Below are 21,945 nucleotides of genomic sequence, written 5' to 3'. Positions count from 1 at the left end.
ATGAAGAAAACTTTGTAAAATTCTTAAAGAAGAGATACAAAGAGATTTAATAGCAAGTCACAAATTGGAGAAAGACAAAAGTTATCCAATATAATAATATAAGAAACCTTGAAAAAATAGCCAGAGGAAGGGGGGGAAAAGAAACCAAGTACACTGATATTTCCTAAAATTAAAATTAAGAAAGTATATATCAAAAGAGAATTATCTGAATATTGATTCAGAACAACTACTGAACTTTTAGAGTAATGTTAAAATTTGGTTGGGCCTTGGAGAAAATAACTTATTTACAAGGGAAATAAAATTCAATCACCATCAGACTTTTCAACTGTGATGATTTATTCCCAAAAACAAATGGAGTAATATATCTTACATTCTCAAGAAAAGAAATGTGACCCCAACTTTTTATATCCAGCAAAACTAACATTTGAATTTAAAAGGCCCAAAGTGAAAACAGACAAGAACTCAGATAACTTTGTTTTCATGAGACTTTCTTGTATCTACTGGAATAAAAGATTCAAATAACCAAAATGACTGGAGAGACATCAATATAAGAATTAATGATAGCATGATTTATATAATGACTTATAGAATCAAGATAAATGGAGGTTCATATATACAAATGGAAGCCCATGTAATGACTATATGTTCAGATAACGTGAATATAATTTTACAATTTAAAAATGGGGAGAATTAATGGTCATTACTAAGGCTTTGAGAGTGTAGTTTCTCATTTGCTGTGGACAAGACCATAACAAAAAATTTCCCACTAGGTTTTTTTTCTACCTGCTACTTTGCTAGCATTCAGCCTATTGGGAACATTTTATCAACTCTGTTCGCTTACATTGCCTAGATCAGCACTGTCTAGTATAAATGTAACACGAGCCGCATGTGATTTGGTAATGGTCATATTTCAAATTCTCATCTGACTATACATGACTAGTATATTGAACAGTGCATGCCTAGATCTCTGCTCTTGCAAATGTCTTTTGCTAAATCCTTCTGTATTGCTAATAACCATGCAAGTTGTAATATAATTGGTTTGGTAAAGGGAGGCTGGCTTCAGTTTACATGATCGTCTCTGGAAATGGAAACTTACTTCATGTTCCTGTTATACAAGCGTGACAGTGACACCTGTGGATTGAACAAGTTCTTTTTTAAAGGGCTATTTTGAAGATTATGATTCTCACTTTGGAGGAACTATGGTGATTGTCAGCGACTGGCAGCAGAAGGAATCACAAGTAAAAACTTCTTAAATAAGAATTGATTGACTTTTAATTTGAAAAATGGGGAGAATATATGCTGTAAAAAAAAGATTTACCAGTTAATATATAGTGGTGTAGTATTAATATGGTTATTTTGCTGGATGTTATGTGTGTAATATTGGATAAAGTAAATGAGTGCTTTGGGGATATTCTAATTTTGTCATTTCCTGAGGCTTTGAGAATCAAGATGCTCACTGTGGGAAAAGAGTAAACAGAAGATATTGGGATAGTAAGCACAAAACTCTGTATTTCTTAGTTCTGTCCACTAAAGAAACCTAAAAACAATTATAAACTTAATATGACATCCCTAGCACTCAAAAACCATACCAATCTTGAAATACCATTCCGCACTAAAAGAGACTGCCTTTAAGAGGAAAAATAGGCGATTCCAAGAAGGCTGTAAAATGAGCTTGGGGAATCCTGCCCCACTCACCAACAAGGAAACTATCCAAGATCACTACCACAGTCATGACACAAGGACTGGGGGAAAACTTGAAGAGGCTTCCCCTGGCAAACATGAGACAATTTAAACTTCAAATGAGGTAGTAACTACAATTGATCAAAACCCATCACATATGTTAAATCTCTGCATTCATAACAGTATTTCTTAAGAGCCTGCTTGGTCGCCTTTGCAGAAGGATAGGGAATCAATTCCTTAATTGGAAAATTGGTAAAATAAAGGGACAGAATCAAGTCTTTTTTTTTTTTCTCCTTTTCTAAAGGAGCTATAGTACAGAGTATGGACTAGAGAATGAGGAAAACTGCCTTGTTCAAAATGAGTGTAGTGGATTAATGAAAAAGAAATGATAAAAGAAAACCATTTTGCAACTTTTGGTGAATTAATGGATCTAGGCCTTCCATGTCAGCAGCTGCTATCATCACAAAAAGAGAGACCATCAGATACTATGCACTTTTTGATGAAAGAACCAACACCATCCCACTACTGCTAAATGCATCCAACCCAAATCCTATCAGATTTCTGGAGCCACCTGCCCATTTGCAAGGAACAGAAAGGATAAAGTGCTAAACGAAACCACACATACATAATCAGCAAAATCTATACTTTAGAAAACTCTATGGGTCAAATGCCCCCTGAGTTCTTTTACAAGTAAATTATAAGGAAAAAAGTAAACGGAGGGAAAAAACTGATAGATACCCAAGAAAAAAATACGTCAAGCTTTTAAAAAGGGGGCAAGACTAAATTTTGGTAATTAGGGAGGCACACTTTGTAATCTAACTATAAAAAATCCTGAAAAAATGCTTATGGAAAAGTCATCAGGACAGCAGTTATCTTTTGGTGGAACAAAGCGATTTAAGACAGGGATGGGGCAAACAGACGAACCAATGGGAAGATGGGCTACAGTCTATTTCTTGACTTGAGTAGTGGTTACGAGGGTGTTTGCCTTAGTAATACATTCTTCTTTTGTAGAATTTTATATCTCTGCTTTATTTTTAATGAAAAAGTACAAATTCCAGTTTGAAATGCTCCTAACTGGCACCCCTAAGTGTTTCCCTAAGTATGACTCTAAAATATTAATGAAGACTGAAAAAGATAGAACACACACTAAAAATTAATTTGATAGACCACCTGATGCCAGAATTTAAAGTGAATTTCTGCCTGCTGCAAGGCATAAGGAGTTCAATTGAGATAAGCTATAAAACTAGAATAGTAATAAGATTTCCTTCATAAGATACTAGTGAGGATTAAATGAATTTGTATGTAGAAAGTACGCAGAATGCTGCCTGACCTAGAGCAAGAGCTATATTTAGGAATAAGCTATTGTTTTTATTATAAACCTCTCCAGAGTTGCAGCTCATAAGAGAAACCCCTCAGAAAAGATATTGTCTGCACTCCCCATCCTTTGCCCAAGCTCAGATTTGTACCAACAAAAAAATCGAACAACTATCCGTGGTCATATGATGTCTTGAACCGATGAACATTTACTGTTTGCCCTCTTTCTGCATATATCTGTGGCATTCACTCCCAATTCCCAGCTCAGTTGGGAAAGGCAAACTATTGCATATCTACTGGTAGACCCGGCTTCCCATCTCACCAGCGAAAAGATGGGTAATAGGGGCAGAGACAGGGGAACCTGCAGCGACTCAGCATCTTGGGAATGACAGCTTTAATGGGAGGCATGGATTCCTACCATTGCAAAACCTGTCAGCTAGGGTAGGAAAAGATGCTTCCCAACCAAGCAGACCTTCCGATAAGTTGAAGAATTTGCAAAAACTAGGAACTGGCCAGGAGCTATGCACATAGAGTCACATTTAATAGGCTTAAAAAAAAAAAAAAAAAGATTAGGTAATTAGCTAACCAGACACCAAGAGAAGTAATTTCTTCCCAAATTTATTTACAAATTTGACGCAAGTTTAACCACTGGAGAAAAATGAAAAAAAAAAAGGAAAAAATAATTCTGAATTTCTTCTGAAAGCAGAAACAAAACAAAACAGTAAAAAGTTGTTATTATTTTAAAAATTAAAAATTTGAGGACCGATTTAGCCTCAAATATGGAAAACATTATACAACTATCATTTTTAAGGTATGTTTCTGCTACAGAAAGGTGCAGGTTTATAAAACAAAATAAAAGGAGAAACAACCAGAGAGTACATTCAAATTACTATGTAATATAGGGAAATTTCAAGTCAGCAAGGGAAACAACATTATCAAATAAATGGAAATGCAAGATTGATAACAATTTAGGAAAAGTAATAAAGCCATAAAACAACTAGAAGAAATATATAGAGATAGTCAGATAATCTCAGGATGGGTTGAGATTTTTAAACATAAAATAAAAATAGTTTGAAATAGAAAAGATACACATATCTCCCTCCATGGACATTAAAATGTTCTGCATGTCAAAAAGTACCATGAAGATATTTAAAAGAAAATGGTAAACAGTATTAACCATGTGCGTTTTAAAAATGCTTATTTATATAAAGAGCACCTGAAAAGCTGTAAAAGAAAGCTGACCTCTTCCCCACCAAATAAGCAGAAAACACAAACTAAAAACGTATAAAAGAAATATGCATGGGGGTGCCAATGTGGCTCACTCAGTTAAGTGTCCAAACCTTGATTTCAGCTCAAGTAATGTTTCCCAGGGTCATGAGATCAAGACCCACACTGGGCTCCATGCTCAGCATGGAGTCTGCTTGAGATTCTCTCTCTCCTTACATACTGCCCATCCTCCAGCTTGAGCATGTGCTCTCTCTCACTCTAAAAGAAATAAAGTCTGTAAAAGAAATATGCACGTCCAGGAGTGCCTAATGGCTCCATCAGTTAAGCATTTGCCATGGGCTCAGGTCACAATCCCAGGGTCCTGGGATCAAGCCCCTCAGCAGGCTTCCTGCTCAGCGGAGAGTCTGCTTTTTTCCTTTCTCTCTGCCCTTCCCCCACGAATCATTCTCTCTCTCTCTATCTCAAATAAATCAAATCTCTAAAAAAAGAAATATGCATGTCCAATAAAAATATGAAAAAAACAATCTACCAGTAATGACAGAAACATTTATATATTTTTAAATGTTGCCATTTTTACTCATAAAGTTGGGAATATTTTTTTTAAATATCTTATCAAAGGGGAGGAGAAATCAGCTTTCTAAATCATTTCTTTGAGAAAGATATACCCTTTTTGGAGAGTGATTTGATGATATGTATTAAAAAACTCAAAGACACATTCTTCAAAGAAAGAAAGAAAGAAAGATAGATTGATTCTTCTTGACCAGAAATTTCTTTTCTGGAAATTTATCCAAAGAAGATTATCAAAGATTTGAGCAAATATATACAAGGTTTTTTGCTAAAGCACTGAATACAGCAGTCAAATAAGGATACATTTATATTCTGGAATTAATCGAGGATCATATTCAAATGAACTATGGCATATTAATTATTAAACTGATGTTTAATAAACTGCAGTATATTTATACTGGTGTAGTGAAAAACAAAGTTATAAATGAAAACAAAGGTATTCAAATTAGGATGGATGGTATTCATGGACATGGACCATGATTCCTCATGCATTGCTAAGTTTCTTCATTTGACAATTTTTTAAAAGGCTTTATTTATTTATTTGACAGAGAGAGAGATCTTAGTAAGCAGGCAGAGAGGCAGGAATGGCGGGGGAGGGAGGGGGGAAGCAGGCTCCCTGCAGAGCAGAGAACCCAATGAAGGGCTCAATCCCAAGACCCTGAGATCGTGACCTGAGTCAAAGGCAGAAGGTTAACCCATTGAGCCACCTAGGCATCCCTCACCTGACATTTTGAAACAAGCATTCATGGAGTTGTCAGCTCTGCACTGGGCATAGTACAGGGAACAATGGAGGTAACAGTCCCTGTCACGGAGCTCATACTCTAGCCGGGGAAGCTGATAATAATTAAGATAAATAAGTAGAACACGGAGTATGTTTGTCATGATTGCTCAGGAAGAAAAAAAGAAATGAGGGGGAATACAAGGTTTGTGTCAGAAGTGTTTCATATTTTAAAGTGGCCCAAGAAGACCTCATTGTGGAGGGCACTTCTGACTAAAGACGTGAAAGACGTGAGGAAGGGATCACGCAGGGATGTGGAGGAAGAGAGCAAAAAGTAGAGGGAGCACCACAGAGAAAAGCCCCATGTGTTCCTGGTGCAAATCGTAGGTCACAGTGACTGACACTAATTGAATCAGAGGTACAATCATCTACAGGCAACAGCCAGCATGCTCCCCATGCTGCCACACACAAAAAGCAATAGCAAGAGAGAGATTTTATTTAACCATATGTACATGAGACCCGGGAGAAAAGGGTGAAAACAAAAGCTGGAAAAACGTGCCTTTGAACGTCATTGTAGCTATATGATTACGTAACATGTATTTTTTCTTTGTCATTGGTAAGTTATCTAGACATTCTATACTGACTATGTATTCCTTTTCTTTTTTAAAAAACGAAAACAAATTTTAAAAAATAATTTTTATAAGAAAGAGTGAGCACATCTTGACTCCCACCATCTTGGAAGTTCACAATCAAAAAGGGAGAGATCACACACGTTTCAATGAGATTCTCTTTCCGCTCTCTGGGAAGAGACCAAGCAACAGATGGAGCAGATCTTTAGGGATATCTAGTAAGCAGAGCCACAGTTATGAGCCACTTCAAAATCTGGGTCCCCTGTCCATGGTCCCTTATCCTACAGGTTCCCAAGTGGGTCAAATTACTTACCTATGTAGACTTCTGAACAAACTGCAGGGCAATGTGGTAACACCCTCACTTTGTAAGCTCTGAAGAAAAACTGCCAAGGCAGCAAGATGTGTGGTGCATTTTGCCCAAATCTAAACCCCCCCATGGCTTTTAATCTTTACCTCTCCAAATGCCTTTCTTCCCATCTTCAGTATCTATAGAGAGGACAATCAGAAACAGACCCTCGGACGCCATTCCCTGCTGCTGTCAGGACTGCTACAGCACTGGGGGAAAGAACTAAAAGGATAAGCTCTGAAGAAAAAGAAAAACAAAACAAAACAAAAATAATGGCGGGTTTTAAAGGAAAAATAAATAAATATCTCAACCAGATTTACCATGAATATTCAGAAAGAAAGTCTACATTCTCACAACGTAGTACTGTAGCGTCAGCATTACCCGAGAACACGCTACAAGTACAATTCCCAGGGTCTCACCCCTGACGTGCATCATCAGTAATTTTCCCAGTGGGACAGAGCTCATGTGATTCTGTCCTATCTAAAGAATGCTCCAAGTCCACTGCAGGAATTGTTTTCTCAGACTCTCCCACCCTCTACGTAAGGAAAGATCATTTGATTGAGGGCTTCCAAATGGCTAAGAACTTTCTGTCAGGAACTCTCCATCACTGCTCTGTGCTCTGTGGAGGTTTCTGAAAGCGGGGTCTCCTGATGATATCCACACCTACCAAGGCTCATTTACTTTGCTAGTGGTCTGACTGCGCTGGAGCTAAGCCATTCACACCTGCTCTAGGGCAGCCTGAGGAGACCACGTGCAGTTCTGCTTTTCTCATCCTGTTCCCTCAACCGTGAGCGATCATGTCTATCATTGTGAAATTGTTTCGCTGGTAAATTAATCTCTCTGGATAATAAACACTGTCCTCTTACGAAAAGTTCTGAGCCCTTTCTTTCAACAAGGAGACTCGATGAAACATTCTGTATCTCTGTTATAAATAATCCTGTAATTTTATCTTCAATTGCTTAATAATACCTTCTTCTCCCAGCAGGGTGGGATCATCCCTTTGTTATTAAAACTGGCACACACTGAAGGCCCTTAAGTCCCAAAGTGAAGGGGCCAGATGGAAGGTATTCTGAGATTCTCATTTACCATTTAATATGTACTTGGTCTCTGAGGTCGCCTGTACAAAAAGTTCAGAAGAAATTACAAATTCACTCGTTTTTCTGTGTCAGTTCAACTAAGCAAGCCATCCTTTATAATTATAAAGGGCTGTTAAGGTATTAGAAATACCTTCTAATAGGAAATATGTAAAATAAAACATTCAGTAAAATGCCTATTCCTTGAAAAAATAACTTATGTAGTCATAATTTCAGAGAATCTTTCTACATCAGACAGAGACCAAGTTTAGCAAAGTAAGGGTCCTATGAGCTTGGATGGTATGTGCCTTTTTGCTTTATTTTTAAATAAACTTTTATTTTGGAATAGTTTTAAATCTACAGAAAAGTTGAGATGGGATAGTACAGAAAGTTTCTCTATGCCCTTCACTCAGCTTCCCCTTATGTTAACATCTTACATAACCATGATATAGTCTTCAAAATGAGGAAATTAGCACGGGTACATTACTATAACCTCAACTCCAGACTGCATTAGGCTTTCACCAGTTTTTCCTCTCATGTTCTTTTTCTGTTCCCAGATCCAGTCCAGGATACCACACTGCATTTAGCATGTTGCTTTTTAGTTTTCTTTTACTCCTCCCTGCCAGCTTCTGGATTGGAACTTCATATAGAATAGCCACTTATAAAGGGCTGTTAATTAACTAACACAGCACCCCGTGTTTTATAACTGGTAGCAATTCTGCTCTGCACATGAGGTGACCCATCCTGCAGTGTCACCAGTCAGCCTCTGAGGTTCAGCCAACCTTACCCAGACTTTGACACCATCTCAGCTAGGCCTGGGATTGGAGCAAGAAATCTATTTTGGGCTCACATAAACTGGACAATCTAACCAAGCACTACTGATTCCTATCCTTGAACATAAAAGCCAGTTTGATGGGGGAGCAATTCTTTGTAATAATACTCCCAGAATGGCTGGAATGACAAATTGTTTAGGAGACTATAGTTTGTCTGTTTGTTTGTTTTTTAATTATCAGTTTATTCAAAGGTTACAATATGACCAGGATCTGGGAAAAGGTGGGAAAAACATAAATCACCCATGATTCCTTGGATAGGATCCTCTTGACAAACTTCCTGTGGAGATACCTCCTCTCTGGCCTCCCACACCCTCTTCTCAGTGGATTCACCTCTAGAACAATGAGGGAATGAGAGAGAGACATGCGGAGGAAAATAAACAAAACCTTTAGCCAAAAGTGAAGTTCAAAAACAGCCCATCCATACCCTGGTCCTCAGGGCGGCTCCAAAGGGATGGTTTCTGGGGGTACAAAAATGCCTTCCTGAGTGGAATCAAATGTCTCTCACATCACTGTTAATTCAAGTTCTTCAAAATCTCTCTCTCTCTCTCTCTCTCTCACACACACACACACACACACACACACACTTCCTAAGGTTCAATTGTGGCATTGACACAGGATCTCCAGGACCCTTAGATATGAAAAAAAATAATCAAGTCTAATTCTTGGAGATACTTAATACTAACCACCCAGATGGGAAATGGGGAAGGCCTGGAAATCAACCGGAGGCACTTCTTAAATGCATTATACCAAACTGAGGATTTTCCTTTTTTTTTTTCTTTTTTAAATTAATACATTGGCATAAGAGTTCAATGACAATGCATTAGAGAAAAGAAAAAAAAAGAATTTAACTAAAAATATAATAAAATTTGTCAATGTAAAAAAATAGAAAGCACTGGAAAATATGCAAATAGAAAATCAGATGGAGAAGATACTCAAAGCCTTCTTAAGTGCAGCTCTCCCATGAGCCACAGACACAAACCCCCACACTCCTCTGAAGCTCCATCCTTCCTTGAGGCTACCTCTGGCCAGGTGTGAGGCTCTGGAGAGAGCTATGGTACGCCTTCCTCAGTAGGACCGAGCAGCCACCTACAAAATCCTCTCCTTCCCACCCCTGACCTGAGTGTAGGTCAACAACAGATTTACCTTGCCTTAATTCCGAAGTAAGGATGAATGTCTGCATCTGAACCTACTTACCAACATCTTGGCCATATTATTTAGCTTCAAAAATGTGTTGAATACACCAGCACTGTTAATGGTCCTTAGTAAAGCAATCTCATTTAGGTGACTGCTGTCACCATGGGTGATGTCCGTCGGCATTGTTCAGTTTGAACAGCACTAGGATTACTGCACCATTCAGTACAACTGTCTCCAAATTTTGCTTAATTATTTCTTTTAATTTTCTAAAAAATGCTATGATTGCTTTGTATGAATACAAACATTCGTCTGAGGTCAGAAGCACGTGCATCATCCCTCACTTCTGCTGTCATCACCCATTTGAGTTACAGAAAAAGGATGACAGGGAGTATGACATCAATGGCCAGCTAGGTCATGGGCCAGACAAAATTTCATAGCCATTGCGTAAACCTTTTTAGAAGTCCCTGTCTCCTGACAGCACAATCTGAATGAGGGGGGTGGGGTGGAGAGACAGGCTCAGAGGCATAATAGCAAATGTCCTGAGAAAGCTATTTTTAAGCCTTAAAGTGACGTTGAGGTTAGAGGTTTCCTGAACCATAGAGCTTTATCTTAAAGCCAAACCATATGTATGCACTGTAGAACCATTAGCTAGAAGCATCTTAGGCGGGTAGGAATTTCATGTTTATAACAAGGTAAGTACACAATCAGATCACAAATACTTTAAAGTCACTTTCCCACCTCTCTCCTTATGCTTGCAATGATGTTTTTGTAGTATTCTCTGCTCTTCTTTATAAAGAGCCCTAAAAGTGCCCTTAACTAAATTGTCCTTAGATATAATAAAGTCATACATAAACCATTCTCTTGTTTTCCTGTGATACACAAAAATAAAATTAGGTGGTGAGACCCCAAGAGGAAAAGCCACACTCGGAACACCAACGAACAACCCTCTCTGGCCAAGAGCAAGAGGAGAAAACCATGGAGAAGCGTAGCAGGCTAAAGGAAACACCAATGGAATGATGGGACTCTACGTGTAGAACAAACTGGCACAGGGACACAAACACTGTTTCTAGCCATCCCACCTGTGAGCCCATACTCATGCTCCACACAAGAATGCTCCACAGAGAAGAACACAGAGTTGGAAGCCCCACCCCACCATGAAGACAAGGCCATTTCTTCCCCACCTGACTGACTCTACAAGTGCATTTTCACTCAGAGAGAATCTAGAAAAGGAGGAAGGTCTTCTCTGACTGCAGTAGCAGAAGTGTGGCTTGTTAAAACCATGGGAAACGACCTGGTACTCCAGACTGCAGCTCTCAGAGCATTGCCCATGAATACCAAGAGCCTAAAAGCCTCCTGAGTCAGGACAGAAAAGAAGCAGGGAATGAGCATCCCTCTCCGAGGCCCAAAACATGCCTTCTCATAGAAATTACATTGGAGAGATTGGTTAAGTATAGTCGAAAAGGTTCTCTTGATTCTTGGCCTCAGGAACACGATGAGCTAATGAGGATGAGTAAAGCATGTGGAAATCTAACCAGCGTTTAGAGTGTTAGTTCTATGGATAAAAGGTTCCAAACTCCAGACAACAGATTCACAAATGAATTATTGAACAAAATACACGTGTACTTTGGTGACTACTGAAGGGCTGGGAGAGTGGCTCGGTTTTTGCCCGTCATCTTGAAGAAAGGCACTGCTGGGGGAAAAGGGTCTGTGGTACTCTCCAGTGTCACATCTAAAATTGCACGTGATACATGCCCCCCCTCCCATGTGGAGAGCAGTGTCTTCAAGCCCCTGTAGTAGTTGCCCCATCACATCAAACCCAGCCAAGACTGTTCCCCCAAAGGCCAGGTGAGCTACCCTGCTTCCTTAGCACCTCAGTGTTCTCCTGGGCTCTGGGGGATTGTCTCCTCTGCACTTATACCTCTCTGTACAAAAGCTACTTCCTCTTGTCAGTTCTTGGCCCAGTCAAGTCCCCCTGGGATAAAGAACCATGGAAAAACAGGTAGATGGACCACACTATGGGACTGCCCTCGGTGATGTAATCTCGATGAGAGGGAGGGGCAGGGATGACAAAGCCCTGTGGGGACCCAGATCTGGTATCGGTGGTGGACCTATGCCCCACAGGAATCAGGGTGTAAAATTACTTCCTTGGCTTTGAGCAGGATTTAAAGTTTATCGTATTACACATATGTGATATGCTCTGTCCGTCCCCTGAACCAAAAGAAAAAAAAAAAAAAAAAGTTGGATTTTGTCCGAATCAGTTTCGTAGATCAGTACATCATTGGACAATGTTTTAAGATGGCATCCAGCTTTTCAGCTGTCTGACATATTCACAGCTACTTATTAATTTTCTACTATTGCTGGGCATCAAAAATGAAAAGATATAGGCTCTGACCTTCAGAAACCCATCAGGAAAGGAGAGAGAATGACACATAACTGGGTCAATTGATTTCAATATGTGATATGTTCTATCATAGACAAGGGAAGGCATGGCAGATAGAATAACTCTTCCCAAGAGAGCTGGGGCTTTCCTAGAGGAACAAATTTTGTTTTGTTTTGTTTTGTTTTTTTAAAATATTTTATTTATTTATGTGACAGGCAGAGATTACAAGTAGGTAGAGAGGCAGGCAGAGAGAGAGAGGAGGAAGCAGGCTCCCTGCCGAGCAGAGAACCCAATGTGGTGCTCAATCCCAGGACCCTGGGGTCACGACCCGAGCTGAAGGCAGAAGCTTTAGCCCACTGAGACACCCAGGTGCCCCCAAATGTTTATTTTTTAAAAAGCATTTGTTTGTTTGTTCACCTCCTTATGATGGGAAGGGGCAGACGGAGATGGAGGAGAGAAGCAGACTCCCTGCTGATCACAGAGCCTCACACAGGGCTCGATCTCAGGACCCTGAAATTATGACCTGAGCTAAAATCAAGAATCAACCAACTGAGCCACCCAGGCACCCCAAAGAAGAAATGTTTAAAATGCATTTTGAAGGATGGGAGAGACTTTGCCAAACCTGTGAAATGTGGAGACGAGAAAGGAGACGGCGCCATCTGGAAAAGGGAAGAAAGGCAGCATAGGATACTTGGGGGAGGATATGATGTGGACGGATCAGCACCGGCAGGAACAAAGAGAGGCTCGAGATCTAGGATGAGAAGGGAAGCTGGTGCTCACAGCCCTCCACACCCATCTGCAGAAGAGCTGTTTTGACCGATGGATTGCCAGTCAAGATTATACTTCTTGTGTAATCCATTTGTATTTCCACTACTAAAGTTGGCACAACCGACTCCTTTCTCGTCTCCACCTGACTTGCAAGGGCCACTTTGCAAGAGAACCAGCTAGGAGCCAAGCTGCAGGGAGCACACTCAAGAGGGAAGTCATTTCAGAATCACCAGGCATTAGAGCTGTGCTTCCTGAGACACCTGTAAGTGTGTTTATTCCTGCTAAGTCAGCTGGCAGCAACTTCAAAGCATGGGTTTCTCAATTAATTGTAAAGTGGCAATCAGGCTGTGGGGAGAGCGACATGGAAGAGTTAGAGGAATTCACAGTGGCTGTATTCACTCAATCCCCAAAGAAGCAAAGAGGACCTAATTAGAAACAAAGCTAATGGAACATTTTTCCTGAGGTGCTTTTCACAGGGAAACTTCTTACACGTTCTTCTTGTGTATGTTTGTATCTATCAAAATCCATGAGGGTGCTGGATACAAATATCTTATGGTAGCGTGCATTACTGTGACACAATATAGACTGTTCTAAATGTGGCGTAAGGAGCCATTGCTTGAAACCACAATGCTTACTCCGAGATACACAGACCTCGCCAATCCTGAGCTGCCGTCATAGGGTAGGACCATCCGACCCTCCTTTGGGGGCTCTCACTCTGGGGCTATGTACACTGAGGAACTCCTTTAGAATCATGAGTTCATTTCTACCTTCTGTCAGAGATGGCATTGCATTTAAGGAACCAGGGAGAATGAGAGATAAGGACTTTATAAAATCAAGAAACATTCTTCTGAACAATTATATAATTGTATAATTTTGATAATATTTATCATTATACCATCTAAGCTGGGATACTCTAATTTCCATTCTACTTTTCCTCTCTTTTTTTTTTTTCCTCAACAGATACCCATCCATGGTACTTTCATAGATCAAGCTTCGATCTGATTTCCACTACTGCCATGTTGTTTTTGACATTATTACAGACACCTGTAAGTATATTTAAACAGTCCACTGGCTAAATGAGACAAATGAACACTTTAAGAAATAAAATCTTTCCTATTTCCCTACTTAAAACAACATCCTTACAGACTACCCAAATGCCCCTGTCCTTGTGCAAACTCTGAAGGCTAATCATGTTGCCTTTATTTGGTCAAAGAGTTTGTGTGTTAAACCACATGACCTGGAGCAAACTTGCTCCAGATGCATCTTTTCTCATTCATTCAATGCCATCAAGTTCATGGGCTTTTCTGGACAAATGGTTTCAAAAAATGTAGCCAACCATCAATTATTCAGTAACTGATTAAGTAGGCTGTCAATTACATGATTCTCTTATTTCTCAATTTTCTCTCTCTTGACTTTTGGCCTCTCCACCATCTTACTGCAGATAGCTCTTTCCCAGAGGACACACACTGCACGCGAATAGAGAGAAGATGGCAGTCAGGCCGGTGGTCTCGTAATTAGCTGCTCAGGGCCCCATCAGCCCTGAGCATCCCTGGAGAATGTACTTTAGGTCAGAGATCCACAGATTATGGCCAGCCCCAAACTGGCCCACTACCTGCCTTTTCAAAAAAAGTTTTATTGGAGCATGGCTATGCTCATTTGCTTACAAGTTGTCCATGGCTGCTTTTTCACTACACAGACTACCCCGGGGTCACGACCTTGCCTTGTGATGGCGGAGTAGTTGCAGTGGAAGTCAAATGGCTTCAAACGCTTACCTCTTGGCCCTTTATAGAAGCAGTTTGCTAAACCTGTCTTAGGCACTTGGGCTAGTAAGTTCAGCTTCTTAGAGCATGTTCTAATTAAGATGAAGCCTTCCATTCTCTAGTTCATTTCCCAGATTTCACACTGACCCCCAATAGGAATCTTCTAAATATTAAGGCCACCCTAGTGCATCAGAAATGTAGAAAAAGCTATTTTTGGAAGGATACCATTAACTGCAAATAAAAGAAAACAGTTAATCAAGGAACTTTTTATTCTAAGGATTTTTTTTTTTTCTCATATAATAAGTCAAACGGTAATTCAGCTCCTGGGTTACTTTTGTTAGTGGCTCAGCGACTAACAAGTACCCGGGTTATTTTGATCCTCGCAGCTTGCCATGCTTAGTCTATCTGATTCGTGCTTTAGGTTACCTCTCCTTAAGGCCCTAAGGTGGTGGTTGGAGTTCCAGTCATCTCATGCTGACACAGCAGTGTCCAGCAGCAGAACAATCTTCTCAAGTCTGTTTTTAAGATTGAGTGAAACTATTCCCATAACTGCCATTCCTACTCTCCAGCTGTCTTGCCTTGTATCTCAGTAGCCAGCATAGCACCGCATGCTACCATATTCAAATGATGACTGGCAAAGACATAAGGGCCACTGCTTACTCCAATCAAGATTGAGCCCTTGGAGCTGGGATGGATATTTCTCTCTCCTGAGGCTTGTGACTTAGCTGAGAAGGACCCTCATGTGAAACACACAGAGGGCTCTGCCAGAAGGAAAAAGGAAAGGGAACATCAATGTTGAGTAGGCAACCAACGTCAGCTGTAGATTGGTATGAATCCCTTTTCACCCCTATATGCATAACTCACAGGGTATGTCCAATCAGAGATGAGCAAGTTGCTCCCAGTTATAAAGTACAGTACTTCATTATAACAATAGAGAATATTTTGTATTTTAAAGATAAAAATAGTTCCATGAACTATCACCATGAACTCAAGTACATCATTTTCTCTCTCTGGAACTTAAAAGGTTAAAACAAGATGAAAATCTCTTCCAGGTCTGGAATACAAAAACCATTATTAATTCAAAACCTTGAATAAAGGAACACTGGGTATTTGAATAAATATTTTATTTATATGTTTTTATATTTATAAGCTGCATTTTTACACAAAGGATATGAGCTAACCTTAAAAAACCTAAATACCAAAAGGGAAAATAAGTAGTCATGGGAATTGGTGCTGACAGATAATAAGGGAAGGAAAACATTAACGACAGAGGTAAGGAGAGCATACAGAAATGCAAACCGCATGTTCCTGGAGAGTTGCAGAAGTCACCTAAAAATTGAGTACCTAGCTCTCCGTAATTTGAAACAAGAAGGGAAACACAGTAAGTTATAAGACTGACAAAATCCATTAGATAAAATCACAATAATGGTTTAGAGACAGAAGAGATTTTCTTGACATTAAGACTTCAGATAAATTTCATTCATGTCTCCTCATAAAGAGGACATCACAATAAATAGTATTCTTAGTATCAACATTTTAAAGTATGATATTTGGTTAAAGTAATATTACCCACTGAAACAAACAAACCCTAATATTTCAATACCTTAACATTAAATACAAAAAATTTGCTCTTGCTCATATAACATTCAATGCTGGGGTTTCAGGCCACTAGTTTTCCATCTTGTGGATGCATTCCACTCCAGGGGCTCAGAACTATCTGCATTCAGCTATAGCAGACTTTCTCAACTTTGATGCTATTGGCATGTTCGAGCAATGCTCTGTTCTGGAGGGCTGTCCTGCGCAAAGGATGGTGTTTAGAAGCGTCATAGGCCATAATCATGACAATCAAAAATACTGTCAATAGTCCCCTGGGGGATAAAATTGCTTCTGCCTGAGGACTGCTGAGCTAAAGTTTGGGTCAAGAAAGAGCAGAGAGAGCAGATCTCCTTTTTATTGACATCTAATTTACACACACAAATGATCAGATCGTAAGTGTTCAGTTCAATGAGTTTTGAAAATTGTTACATCCCTGTAATAATCACCATCCAAAACAAGATGTCAGTCATTTCCCACCCCTAGAAAATTTCCCTGTCTGGTCAATCCATCATCCTCTCCCAGGCAGCTACTTTCTGATATCACCATAGGTTAGTTTTGTCTTTTCTTGGGCTTCATATAAGTAGAATTACTCAATATGCATTTGTTTGTATTTGGCTTCTTCTGCTCAACACAGTACTCTGAAGCTCACTCATGTTGTTGCATAAATCAGTAGTTCTTTCCTTCATACTGGTGAAAAGTATTCTACCGTATGACAATACTACAAATGTGTTAAATCTATTAGCAGCTGCACCCTTTCTTTTTTAAATAATTTTTCTTGAGAGTGATGTGCGTCACTTCTGTTCACATTTCACTGGTGAGAACTAGTATTATAACGCATCTAAATGTAACAAAGTCTGGGTAGTGATGTCTTTACTGGGCAGACCCTTGTCAGTGATGATTCTGTCCTCTGAAAGTTGGAACATAAATCTTGGAGGACAGTTCATTATCTCTGTCATATCTCGTGTTCAAATGGGAGATCTATTGATTGTTTTTGGCCTTTAGGCTAAGAGGTGAAAGTTGCTTGAAGTTCTTCCATTACGTATATAGTAACTTTTGAAATATAGCCTCAAAATCTATCAGTGGGGGTACCTGGGTGGCTCAGTCAGTTGAGCATCTGACTCTTGACTTCAGCTCAGGTCATGATCTCAGGGTACTGAGACAGAGCCCTGAGTAGGGCGTCATGATAAATGTGGAACCTGCTTAAGATTCTCTCTGTCCCAGGGCGCCTGGGTGGCTCAGTGGGTTGAAGCCTCTGCCTTCAGCTTGGGTCATGATCCCAGGGTCCTGGGATCGAGCCCCACATTGGGCTCTCTGCTTGGCGGGGAGCCTGCTTCCCTCTCTCTCTCTGCCTGCCTCTCTGCCTACTTGTGATCTCTGTCTGTCAAGTAAATAGATTAAATCTTTAAGAAAAAAAAAAGAAGATTCTCTCTGTCTCTTCCCCTCTGCTTCTCCTCCACCATTCATACATTCTCTAAATAAATAAATAGAAGCTATCAGGTTTGCAAACATTTACTAGGCAACTATGTTAAGTAAAAAAGTAAACTAATACTGCAATAAATTACCCACAAGTTCTAACCAAATATTCAATAACCAATCAATACCCAAAGCAACTTTTAGCTAATGAATTAGTGCTTTTCTTTGTACATTTTTTCCTGAAGTCTCAATATTTAAAAAATAAATTGTTCTTGATTAGAACATGATTGACAAGGTATAAACAGGAATATATTTGAACAACCATATGATGTTTAAAATCTGCAGACCTGTGACACACAGAGAAGACTCAACTTGAATTTCATAGATCTAAATATATTTGCTTTAACTTAAAGAAAAAAGATGTTCATAATAACAGAAATGAAAATCGAATATTTATCACAGTTGACTATGAATGGAAATACCTATTCATGAATTCATGAATATTTTCAGAACAAAATCTTTCCCACAATTAAGGGGTTGTGACCCTAAAAATATATTGAGAAAACATAGTAGTCTTTTCTGTTTGAATAATGCTAAAAAGTAAAACAGACCAGCATTCTGTTTTATTTTTACTAATGATAATATATTAAAAAACTTAATAAAAATACATAAAAGTAAAACTGTGATTAAAGATGAGTTTATGTAAATATATCCCTCATTTCAAAAAATGAGTATATCTATTGCATCATATAAAATAGACTTTTTTTACATATTTGCATTAATATGCCACCATATGGTGATCATTTTTGAATTGCCTAACCTACCATATTCACAACACTTCATTCTTTATTGTCTAAAATACTTGATTTGTACACGGTGTGCATTTCTGTATATATGAGTTTTTAAATTTGTTCTCAACATGTATTCCATAAAACAGCTCAGACCTCGGTGTGTACATGGTGGGTCTGGCTGGTGTAGGCCTGGCAAGAGTCTCATAAGGATCTAGGGAAGTTCCAGGGAAATATCTCCCCCTGAAAGAAGGATCTGGCTCAGAGACAAAGGGTCCTGAGAAGAGCACCTGAAGAAGGAAGGTCAGAACCAGTAGCAGGTACTGGGAGGACAGAAGTCCCAATATGTAAAGGAGAGCAGGCTTAGGCACACAGTCGACTTTAGAGAGCTGGAGAGCACACAATGAGGGTCCTGGAGTTGCAGCTCCAAGAAGCCTGAGCAAAAAATTAGGCACCTGATGTTAGGACAGCTGGTCATTAGAAGCAAACTCCAATCCATTGGGCTGCATTTGTGTCCAGGACTTTTATGGCCAGGAAGCATGAGCACTGACAGGAAGGGGCCACTGCCACGGAGTGGCAGGGTCTCAAGTAAAGGAGGAAGGACAATTTAATAGCTACCTAAAGTATCCAGTGGTCCATGAGGTCAGGATAAGTCTTAAAGCAGGCATGACTCATACTTATTTTAAGAGTCATGGGACAGGTCTTCATCATCCCTTCCCCAAAAATGGTCTGAGGTTGCCCCAGCTGTGGGAAGGAAAGGAACACAGAAGTTGGGAATCAGGGACACCCAGAAACCACAAGCTGAGCATGACCTCCTATATTATTAAAACAAATAAACAAACAATGCAGTTGAAGTAAACTGACATTCTTTTATAAGAGCCTGAGTGCACCTTTGTAGGGAGAAAGCTATTACAGGGGTTCAATGGGCAAAGTAGACTCCATTCTTAGACCTCCATAAGGTCTGATACTCTCTTTGCAATAATCAGAAACTTGTATATTTCAATTCCAAAATGCCTTGAAACTCCATTATGTTCTACATTTTAAAAGTCCTTTCCAGAAAGATGGTAACTGAATCTAATTTTCAATGCATGCCTAGTCATAATGTTAATTCACAGAAGCTGTATTAATAATATCATACACTTCAAAGTGAATCCTGTATATTCTATCGAATTAACTAGAGTTGTTCAGGCGCCTGTTAACAAGTTGCTGAAATGCAGAAGCTTTTGGGTTTGTTGGGCAGTCATAGCCCATTACAAGTTGTATCAAGGCAACTCCAGGGGCAGGCAAAAAAAGAATTGCTTCTCTTGGTGAAGGCTTAGGCACTGCTTTTGGATATCATTAAGAATGACATATCCATGGATTCCAGATAACTATTATATGTGGACTTCATTTTAAGAAATATTAGTTGCGAAAGGCAACCTTAGAAAATGTCTAAATTAGCAAGCAGTTATTTGCTTCAATAAAGGATTTTCTATTTAATCAGTAACTATCATTCATTTATTCATTCATTCATTCAATAAGTGTTTCCTGAACCTTCCCCCAAGGAACATGCTATGAGGAAGACATGATCCTTGCCCTGTAAGAGTTGACACCCCTGAAGGCAGATATTAACAATTAGGGAGGTGACAGGTACAAACAAGATGTTCACATTAAAATAACAGAGGCACAATTTCCAGTAGGAAGTTCAAGGAAGGCTTCATAAAGAAGATGGTAAGGACTCAAAGATAGCAGGATTTTAATTGTTAGTGACTGCAAGCAGAAAAGATTAACAACCTAGACATGCAGAAAGGAGTGGGCAAAGAATGAGAACAGGAACAGGAAGCTCTAAGGCATGCGTGGGGCATGGCAAAGGGATCTGTTTGTCTGAGTTTGGATTTTGAACAAGAGTGGGAGTTAGAATTGTAAAGGTATGTTAAAACTGATTCAAGAAGAGCCATCAATGCCAGGCAAAGGAATGTGTGATGGATTTTGTTAGAAACCAGAAGCTGCTAAGCTTTCTGTGAAGAGAAAGAACAGGATTAATTCTTACTTAATGAGAGAAACGTTTGCCTCTGAAATGCTGTGTATCTTCCACAGGGACAGGAAATGGAGAGCAGCAATATCAGATAAAAATGTCACCATATTTGGCAGAGAAGTTATACCGGCCTGAACCCACACAGTGACAGCCAATGTCACATGAGCTGTTGCCTGGAGGAGGTTCAATTTTGCTACACGAGACGTATCACAGTCCTGCCAAAATGGAGTATAAATTTTCAGTTGGGGCTTCAAAGAAAGGAGGCTCTTCCTCCCCAAAGAGTTTTTCAGTGGCTCCATCATCACTGGCCTTGAGAATATGCTGCATAACAGTAGCACAGGGGCACAGGATCAAACCATCACCAAGTTATGGGTGAGAATCTGAAGAAAGTACTGGACATTCCAGGACAGACCAGACTCTTTGGGGTCAGATCAGTGGGAGCCTCAGAGAAGATCAGCTCAGAAACAACTTTCTTGGAGTTGCCAGTGAAGGATACTCATCAATTCTTTAGAAGGGTGAACTACAGACTGCTCTGAAAACCCACTGTCTATTCTTATGTTTTGCTGCACATAAGCCTATCCAGAAAACCGAATATCACTTCTGTTGGGGTATAGATGATATTATTCACAGCACATCCTCTCATCAGGGCCACAGAGTGCCATGAGGAATGACTTCCCTAGGACCCATCTGAAATTTAAAGTCAGGATTCCTGTGTCAGAGAGCATGTGTTTGGAAACAAGAACAGTAATTTATGGTTTTAAGCTTGGATACATGAAGGATAGGAGTTGAGTATGACTGAGTGCTTGAGTTTGGGTGACTGGGAGAATGGCGACACTCCCATCAGAAGCTAGTTGGGAAGAGGAAATTATTTGGGTAAAATGATGATTTCAGTTGAGAACATGCTGAGTTGGGCTGGAAAATCCTGAGAAAGATGCAGGCACTGGAAAGATTGGATAAAAGATCAGCAGTAGGGTCAGAGCACATGATCAAACATTTCTCTAAACAAAATACAAACCAATAAAAAAAACTACTCTTAGAGTAGAAAAATTCACTTACATATTGCTTCCTAGAACTATCTCCAGTTTTAAATGAGGTACACCTTAATAGTATATTTGTTTTTTTACTATTATGTTCAATGAGCCAACATATGGTACCAATATTTTGCAAATTATTGATTCTTAATTTATGATCAAAAGCACACCTGAAGCTCAGATGTCTTAAAGCATCCACTACATCTATTAAAGATTAAGTTATTAGCAACTGTTGCATACTAAAATTTTTACTATCTGAGAGTATTACCTCAGTAAGTGTATTGACTAATCCAGGAATGAAAAACATACACATACATATGTGTATGTTTTATATGAGTAAACAAAAACATACATGAATTTTACAACTCTAAAAATGTAGAAAAGGACTTTTAATTTATACATACAGTATATTTGATATTAAATTGAAAACCCTTTCCTATATTTTAGGGTAGTATATAAAAACACTTTTTTAAGGAATTATAAAATTTATAAATTACAAAATTTGCAAAACATGATTTGTGCTCATAATTTTTAAAAACACAGAATGAAATATCCAAGATCTATAAAGAACTTCTCAAACTCAACACCCAAAAAACAGATAATCAAGTCAAAAAATGGGCAGAAGACAGGAACAGACATTTATCCAATAAAGACATACAAATGGCTAACAGACG

General features: G+C 39.2%; 1 protein-coding gene and 1 non-coding gene across 7 annotated transcripts in view; one reads left to right on the top strand and one right to left on the bottom strand.

The window, feature by feature from the left end:
* The window catches only part of ZMAT4 (zinc finger matrin-type 4), a 388,221-nt gene that overhangs the window by 205,226 nt on the left and 161,050 nt on the right, over positions 1 to 21,945 (bottom strand). The gene's annotated exons all lie outside the window — the stretch shown is intronic.
* LOC116582080 lies at positions 695 to 821 on the top strand. Its single transcript, XR_004282375.1, has one exon. It is a non-coding gene; the product is annotated as a small nucleolar RNA SNORA32 (small nucleolar RNA).

Source organism: Mustela erminea, chromosome 21 (genome assembly GCF_009829155.1).
Source record: "Mustela erminea isolate mMusErm1 chromosome 21, mMusErm1.Pri, whole genome shotgun sequence".
Classification (NCBI taxonomy): Eukaryota; Metazoa; Chordata; class Mammalia; order Carnivora; family Mustelidae; genus Mustela; species Mustela erminea.
This window is presented reverse-complemented; position numbering and strand designations above follow the sequence as displayed.